This window comes from Podarcis vaucheri (assembly GCF_965113315.1).
Source record: "Podarcis vaucheri genome assembly, chromosome: 16".
NCBI classification, from domain to species: domain Eukaryota; kingdom Metazoa; phylum Chordata; class Lepidosauria; order Squamata; family Lacertidae; genus Podarcis; species Podarcis vaucheri.
In genome coordinates this window covers 6,448,767-6,455,862 of record NC_138754.1, presented here as the reverse complement: position 1 = coordinate 6,455,862, position 7,096 = coordinate 6,448,767, and the positions used below count along the sequence as shown (strand labels likewise).

The following is a 7,096-nucleotide window of genomic DNA, read 5'->3' as shown; positions in this document are numbered from 1 at the left end:
TGTGGGGAGGATCCTTCGCTCACAGCTGCAGCGACGGCAGAGCGATCCTGCCGCTGTCGGTACGGCGCTCGAGTGGCTCTGTCGGCAAACCGCCCCATGGCGTGTGTGCACCACTGCTATGTGCTGCGCATGCATGCGCACCACTGCCACATATGGTGCACATGTATGCACAGCACATAGCACACCAGGCATGCAATGTACATACAGTGCATGCGCATGCCCCGCCGGGCAGTTTTCCCTGCCCCCCGACACCAGGTGTGGTTAGCCTTCCTTTGCCTCTGAGTGGTCAACCAGATGTCCCAATAAGAAACCCTCCAGCAGGACCCAAGCGAAAGAGCACTCTCCCCTCCTGTTCCTTCCAGCAACTGATATTCAGAAGCCTTATTGACTCTGACTATGGAGACAGAGCAAAGTCATCATGGCTATGATGAGAGGGGGGAAATATGTTGGAGAGAAAAACTAACAGGAACATCGATGACAAAGTTCTCATCAGGAATTGCAACAATCTCACCTTCACAAATAAAGAACCATATAATTAAAAGCCACTACTCCCTTAAAAGTGGAGTAAACATTGTATTAAATCTTGTTTGGGTGGCAATTAATTGCATTGTGTGTGTGTAGTGGGGGGGTGGCTCATATCCTTGATGCTGCCCCCAAAACAGTATAAAAATGCAGGCAACTCAAAACACTCCAGAATCTTCATCTGATTCCATTGCAGCTTCTCCTTGCTAGATATCAAGGTAAGAGAGGAAGCAGACCAGCTTCTGAAATGCTCCTTGGTGGCTCCTTTTATTTTTACTTGGTTTAGGTCTGGATTCAGAATTAGAGTTGTGCAGCCCATTGATGATAGGGAAGGGAATAATGTAAGGGTAGTAGATGTGTGTGTGTGCTCATGTTGTTTTGTTAGTTACGTATCTATAGGCATCTTGATTTTCTTGATTCAAATATGTTTTTGGAAGCTCAGGTCTCTAACATCTCAATATCTAGCACTGTAGCTAAGTTTGTTTACTTGATCTTGTTTCCTTATCTGATTTCTCCCATTACATATATTTATTCTACTACATCTGCACGGTAGACAGCATAGTGCTTTCCAAATGATGTTGGACTCCCACCACCATCAAGTATCTAAACACAAGAACTGGAAGATAGGAGCAAAGGAGCTACATTACACCAAACCATACCATTGGTCCATCAAATTAGGCATTGTCTACACCTGGGATGGTGAGCCTGTTGCCTTCCAGATGTTGTTGAGGTACAACTCCACTCATCCTTGGCCCAAGGCCCTTCTGGCTGAGGCTGATAGGAGTTGCAGTCCATGAACATCTGGAGGACTTCTCATGGGCTACAGCAGTTCTCAACCTGTGGGTCCCCAGATGTTGTTGGACTACAACTCCCATCATTCCTAGCCAGCATGACCAGTGGTCAGGGATGATGGGAGTTGTAGTCCAACAACATTTGGGGACCCACAGGTTGAGAACCAATGGGCTACAGGTTTGCTCTGCTCTCCAGTCCTCTTCTACAGAATTCTGGTTTAACCAGGCAAGTGTTGGGAATCAATCCCACAAATGGAGCATGAACAGGCCCAGAATGATGGGATAGATTGGGCTGTGGCCCCTTCTAAGACTGGCCAGGTGGTGATGGCCGCCAACTTGGATGACTTTAAAAGAAGTGTAGACAAGGTTAAGGAGGATAAGCTACTTCAACTGCTGGTAGCCATATGCCTTTGAATTGAATACCATTTGCTGGGAATCACCAGCGGGGAGCATGCTGCTGAGTTTAGCCCCCTTGCAGGCATCCCATAGACATCTGGTCGGCCACTGTCATGAGCCACATGGAGATATATTGACCAGACCGGTCTGACGGGAAGATGAAAATGGGGAATTGTTGACACTGGACTCTGGTGAAAGGCCCAGTAGGCTGGAGGACATTGATTCAGACCCCAGGAAGGTGAAAAGCAGACTGTAAGGACAGAATCCTACCTTGGTGCTATCAGGCACCTCAGATGCTACATCACCTTTTCCTGACGCAGCACCAGAACTATCTCCCATGCCTTCTCCCACTGAGGAGGTTCCTGCAGATAGATTACACAGTGAGACAGCCGAGTCAGTTCCACCTCCATCACCAAGGATATGGAGATGACTGTGCCCAGTTACATGGCTTTGGGTGCCACCCACACACCTGACTGTGCCCACCTCACTCTTCAAAAGGAGAGCCATGGGGCGTGTTAAATGTTGGGACAACCGCAGCCCCTGTTGTACCTGTTGAGTGCCGACCAATGTGCCTTTTAACCTGACTTTAACCTGAAGGCCTTTGTCTAAAACAGAGCTGAGATTTTAAGTACTGTATCCACCAATGAGAACAAGGACAGCCAATGTAAGTATGGGATGCTGGACTAGATAGGCCATTGATCTGATCCAGGTGCAGGACTTTTCTTACGTGCTTATGAGTAACAGTGAGGTCGGGCTCTTGCCCTCAAGCTCTGCCTGTGGGCTTCCAGGAGGAATCTGATTGGCCTCTGTGAGGAGGCCAGATCAGATGGGCCATCTTCTTATATTCTTGACGTGGCTTGAAAGCAGAGCTTTGTTGTGGGGAAAGGAGATAAGATAAAAATTAGCACGGAGAAGGAGTCAGAGTTGAGGCTGAGAGTGATGCAGTCAAACCCCGGAGTTCTTCTGGTAATATCCATGAACTCAGGTTTCCCCCCCCCCCCCATACAGTTGGAATCTCTTTTGCATTTTTAAAACTAATATCAGATGGCTTTGAACCTTTTCTCTGCACATCCACTGCTTAAAAACACTTATGGGATCCCCGTGGGGGAATGCTGATTTTGACACAACCTTCCATGCCTTCAGTTCATTTCGCCTTCCTTTTTTATGTCCTGACGCACATTGATAAAACACTACGAAAAGCAATTACTGTGAGCAGATTGTCTCATGAGTCTTCTTGTGTAGAGTTTAATCATGCACACATCCGTTCCTGCAGATCAGGAAACCCCTGCACAAAACATCAATCAGATTCATTCCTTTGTAATGAATTATCAAAGCCTGCATGAGTATTGCTTATGTAGGGCAAAGTTGGCACACAGGTATTCAAAGCTGCTAAGGAGAGGGCCTTTTCAGGGGTGGCACTTCAGCTCTGGAATGTTCTCCCAAATTTTTATGCTTGGGGGGTCAAATGTGCCCCCCCCCAGATCTCTCTATCTGGTCCTCAGGAAATTTTCCAGGCCACATCTTTCACTGGTCCTGCTATGCACCCTGAGTGTTTTTGTCTAGCTCGAACATGACCTTGAATTCTGATAATGCCACTAATTTGCCTGGTTAGAAAATAGAGGGATATTTGAGTCAAATTACATTTCTTGCTTTGCCAATTTTTTGCTTCTGGCCCAACGCAACACTGGTTCATGGCCTAGGTTGTCTAGAAGAAAATGTGGTATTCAGCCTGAAAGTTTCCTAGCACTTGTCTTAAACCTTTAAAACCTTTAAATTATGTTTAAATCTGTTACTATATGGCTTTGTGGTAGTAAGCTTTTGTAAGTATCACCCAATGGCCATTGGAACCTCTCGGAAAATGTATTTTTTTTAGGAATGTAAACGGCCAAAAAATAAATAAATTCCAATATATGTAAATAAACATTTCTGCAAATTTTAGCCTGAGATCAATGAATTGGCTCCTGGGTAAGGAAACTTGGCCCTTTTTGAAATCATTGGGGCTCCATCACCAAGTTGAAAATAGTTTTAAGGTTAGAGGGTGTATTTCAATATTTTGCGGATATTCATGGAGCCACCCAGAGAAAGTTTTTAGTGGGCGCACACATGGAAAATATATGGAATGGAAGGCTACAACGAACTGAACATCATATGAAGAATTCTGGAAATGTATTTCTATATTTAAACTGATTACTCCTCCTGCGTGGGTTTCACAATGGAAAGAAGACCAGATAATTTCAAAATCTAAGAAGAAAATAGCTGAGAATAATTACGGAAGATCTCTAACCATGTTTTCCTTACTTGCTTTCCTCCTTCGCCTTCTCCTTAGCTGTGATTCCTGCATTGCAGGGAGTTGGTCTACATGACCCTTTTGGGTTCTTCCAACTCTATGGTTCTAATATTCCTGTATGCATCTACCTCCTCTTCTCGCCATACCATGGAGTCTCTACATCAATATTTCAGCTGCCCTTCATCTGAAGGCCTCCCGGATCTTAGCTACCCTACAGAATTGCCTCCAAAACTAGCTAACCCATAAAATCACTACCAAATGGGGCCTGAATTGAATTTCTGTAGGACACTTAGAGCTCTAGGGGATTGCAACAGCAGGACTAAAATATTTTGATAAGACTCTGTACATCCTCAAGGAGGTACAGTGGTACCTCGAGTTACAAATGCCTCAGGTTACAAACGCTTCATGTTCCAAACTCCACTAACCTGGAAGAGTCACCTCAAGTTGAGAACATTTGCCCCCGGATGAGAACATAAATTGTGTGCCGGTGTCGCAGCAGCAGCAAGAGGCCTCATTAGCGAAAGCACGCCTCTAGTTAAGAACAGTTTCAGGTTAAGAATGGACCTCTGGAATGAATTAAGTTCATAACTAGAGGTGCCACTGTGCCTCAAATCTATATAGGTCACCTGCCTCCTTGTGTTGCTTCCCAAATGGTTTTTGCTCCCTCTACAAACTCTGTTTTGCACCTCCCTCTGCAATGCTGCTTTGTCTCATTCTACTACTAACACCCACCCATTCTGGAAGTTAGAATGCTGATAGACATTCTATAACTTCACAGCAACTTTGTCGGTGATGGAAGCATCTCAGCACGAAGACAAGCGTGCCCCATATATTTTAGTTTAGTCATAGATTTAGAGGGAAGACACTTATATTTAGATGGAAGGATAGATAAGTCTAGGCACTGCCTTGAATAACAAGGAGTAAAAACAATTTCAAAATTAGACAATGTTTATTTCTGAAACATTTTATTTTCAATGCTTTATATGAAGCAACCCCATGAGGTAGATGAAGTTTAGAGAGTGTGATTAGCCAATACCCACTATTGTAGTTTGGGCAGAAAGTGGATCTGAACCAAAGTTGCCTTGCTGGATAGTGGCTCACCATTGACTGGAAAAACAACAACAATAAAGTGAAGAAATCAGAGACAAAGTATATTAGTATTGTGTTCAATGGTCATCAGCTTTCCAACTTTTGAAATCTTACCAGGCATTGTCTGTGTAGCTTAATAGCCAACTACACGGGACACGGGTGGCCCTGTGGGTTAAACCACAGAGCCTAGGACTTGGCAATCAGAAGGTTGGCAGTTCGAATCCCCGTGATGGGGTGAGCTCCCGTTGCTCAGTCTCTGCTCCTGCCCACCTAGCAGTTCGAAAGCACGTCAAAGTGCAAGTAGATAAATAGGTACCGCTCCAGCGGGAAGGTAAATGGCATTTCCGTGCACTGCTCTGGTTCACCAGAAGTGGCTTAGTCATGCTGGCCACGTGACCCAGAAGCTATAAGCCGGCACCCTCAGCCAATAAAGCAAGATGAGCGCCGCAACTCCAGAGTCAGCCATGACTGGACCTAATGGTCAGGGGTCCCTTTACCTTACCTTTCCTCAGCAGCCTTCAGTGTTAGAAACTTTAGTTTTCAAATCTGATATTCCCAAAGGAAGCCCAATTGCTGTCCCCCAAATACTAAATTTTAGATGCTTTAATGAGTGCAAAAAAAAGGTTCCCCATATTTTGACCATCCATGTTTACTCTTTTGCCAGTGTCACCTCCATCAGGAAACATTATGTCCGGAAGACACTCGTGCCATGCATCCTGTCCTGCCTCTACGGTCAGAATACAGCCACCACCCTTTGTACTGACCATCCCGGGACCTGCTCTTTATTGCCCACACCAGCCTTTGCGCATTCAACAACACAACCCTTGTGCTCGTGGTGGTGGGAGATATTCTGCCTTTTTCTATGAAGCTCCCTTCGAACTGGAATCAGAGGAGGAACCGGCTTCTGGATATGGTTCAAGCATAGCAATGCTGTACCGCTCTAGGATGGGGCTGCCTTATCCCTTGCTCTAAGTGAGGAACAGAGGAACCCAAGGAAACAAAGGAATAGAGAAACATGGATGAGCTATTTTGCATGGACTTCTGGAAGACCCCGCAACCTCAAGTTATGTCAATTAGAACTGCTGAGGGCTAAAACTTCTGAAGTTCAGCTTTAAACATGACAGATCTTCTTATTGTTTGTCGTTTGAAGGATCTTTCTTCTAATTTCACACCCCCAACCATGGCAGATCCATATTAATTATCCATATTAATATTTATGGGCACTAATTCTAAGTTGTTCTTTCATGTTCTTTTACATATATGCTTTCTTAAAAAGAGGTATTTTACCCATACATGATAAGACTGCCCCTTAAGAAAGCACCCCTAAATTCTGAGAACTTAAGTAAACTACTGAGCAGTTGTCAACCTCCCTTTTTCAGGCAAAATTCTTGACCAGATCCCGGTGCTCTTGGGGGAGACTATCTTTCTAGATAATAAAATCCTCACACAATCTTATTGGCAATTAAAAGATCCAGTCTACATTCTCATAAATTTACCCCCTAAATATATACTACAAAGAAACTTGAAAAGAGCAGTTGACCTCATTTTTTTGGCATATCTCAATACTATTTGTGTTGGCAATGTTTTAGAAGGGCATGGACCACTTTTAACACACACTTATTCTTAGAAAAGAGATTTTTGGTGATATCCTATCCGTGGCTACTCAGAAGTAAGACCCATTGAGATTGGTGAAGCTAGTATGTATATAGAATTTCAGACGAAAGCATGTGCTTTCTTCACTATGGTGAAAATGGATTTTGCCCCTCATTTTCATTTCTTGGCCATAAAAATCCAACGCAAAGCCTAAAATTTTGAATGAGGGAAAAAATGAGATTACATTATTAATACTGTCTCTTATAGCTGATTTATGTCTGATTTGTTGTAAAACTTTGTGGTTGAAAGGGTAATCATAACTGTGTATGAGTCATACTATGTGTAATCATACCTGCCTGTTCTGTTCTCAGTTCATTTTCAAGAGTCTATGTTATCACTTGCTTACCACATTACTGTA

General features: G+C 43.9%; 1 long non-coding RNA gene across 1 annotated transcript; it reads left to right on the top strand.

Moving 5' to 3' along the window:
• Window positions 1-626: 626 nt before the first annotated feature.
• Window positions 627-6,707, top strand: LOC309520704. The gene is made up of 2 exons (XR_014214313.1): window positions 627-740; window positions 5,750-6,707. It is a non-coding gene; the product is annotated as an uncharacterized lncRNA (long non-coding RNA).
• Window positions 6,708-7,096: the final 389 nt, after the last annotated feature.